This window comes from Sorex araneus, chromosome X, assembly GCF_027595985.1.
Source record: "Sorex araneus isolate mSorAra2 chromosome X, mSorAra2.pri, whole genome shotgun sequence".
Classification (NCBI taxonomy): domain Eukaryota; kingdom Metazoa; phylum Chordata; class Mammalia; order Eulipotyphla; family Soricidae; genus Sorex; species Sorex araneus.
Window position 1 is genome coordinate 67,312,111 of NC_073313.1, and position 1,435 is coordinate 67,313,545.

General features: G+C 30.4%; 1 non-coding gene across 1 annotated transcript; it reads left to right on the top strand.

Annotated features, from left to right (window-relative positions):
- The first annotated feature begins 254 nt into the window (after positions 1–254).
- On the top strand, positions 255–389 carry LOC129400593 (U8 small nucleolar RNA). Its single transcript, XR_008627804.1, has one exon. It is a non-coding gene; the product is annotated as a U8 small nucleolar RNA (small nucleolar RNA).
- The last annotated feature ends 1,046 nt before the right edge of the window (positions 390–1,435 follow it).

Below are 1,435 nucleotides of genomic sequence, written 5' to 3' on the forward strand. Positions count from 1 at the left end.
ATATAAATTTGTTCAGCTTATACAAAAATATCTTGAAAAAATATCTTGAACATTTCTCAAAAAATTTTAAAAATATAACTACAATCAGGGCTAGAAACTCTACTCCTAAAGGACTATTTTGGATCAAGAAAATTCTAATTTAAAAATACATACACACTTATCTTTATTAGAGAGCTATTTACAATAAAAATCTGGAAGCAATCTCAGTGTAAAATAAGTGGATAAAGAAGTTATAGCAGAAAGGATAGAATAATCCTTAAAATAGGATAATCTTTAACGTTTTCTCTATTCAGAGAACAAGTAGAATATGATGATTGGAATTTGCATGATTCACAATTAATGTCTCTGTGCAATGAGGTCTCACAACACCCTAATTGCTCATATCTTATTCTTTTTTTAAAGAAAGAAGTTATGGTGTATATACACAGTGAAATACTACTCTGTGGAAGGAAGGAATAAGGAAGGAAATAAAGAAGGATGGAATCTTGCTTTTTGCAGATTTGATGATACATTGTTTTGCATTCAAAATACTGATGAAATTACAGGAGTTCATGCTAAGCAAAATAAGCCAGAAAAAGGGGAGAGAAATGCTAGTTTGTCTCACTCAAATGTGGTATATAAAGAAACAAATCTGGTGAATAGACAGTGTCCAATGAAAACAAGCCCTTAGACTCTGACCTCTGAGATGACCAAGGGAGTTAGAGTAAAAGGATTCAATATAAAGTGGCGGAGGAATACTGAAATTTTGGTAGTGAGCATGGTGTAGTAATATTGTGTCCCTAAATTTTATAAACATTTACACTCTTGTGAACTTTTTCCTCAATAAATAAAGAATGAACTTGTAACAAATTTAGATTCCTTATTGCTTATTTTCCCCAATAAAGAACAATGGGATACAAAATATCCTTTTGAAGTTGGCTAATATGTTTTTCACGTTGTTGTAGTATTACTAACACAAATGTAATTGTGTCTAATGTCATGGAAATGTCAGTAATAAATATCTGTATTTTAATATGTTAATTATACTACAATACAGTTTTTTTAAAGAATGCCAGCACTATGTGAGAAAAATGTTCAATGAGAGAATATAAAAGAGCATTCAGAATAAACTGGAGGTTAATGATAACAGCTACTGTATTTTGATAACTTCCCATACTGAAAGTAATATGCTTTATGCGGCTACCTGACTTTAAAAGCACATTAATGCCACTAGGCCTATAAACTAAATTGTCACTTAAAAAGTAATTTAAATGTCTTAAAAGATGGTTTAAGATTTGCAGTTCTACAGGGAGCAATTTTTAAGAGGATGAATCTAGAGACAAATAAGGATTTGTAACTAACTTATCACAGTCCTAAGCTTTGTAATTTGTATTCAAATCAATTCATTTGTAAAGTCATTCAGTGGACATCTACCATATGAAAGATACTGAACAAG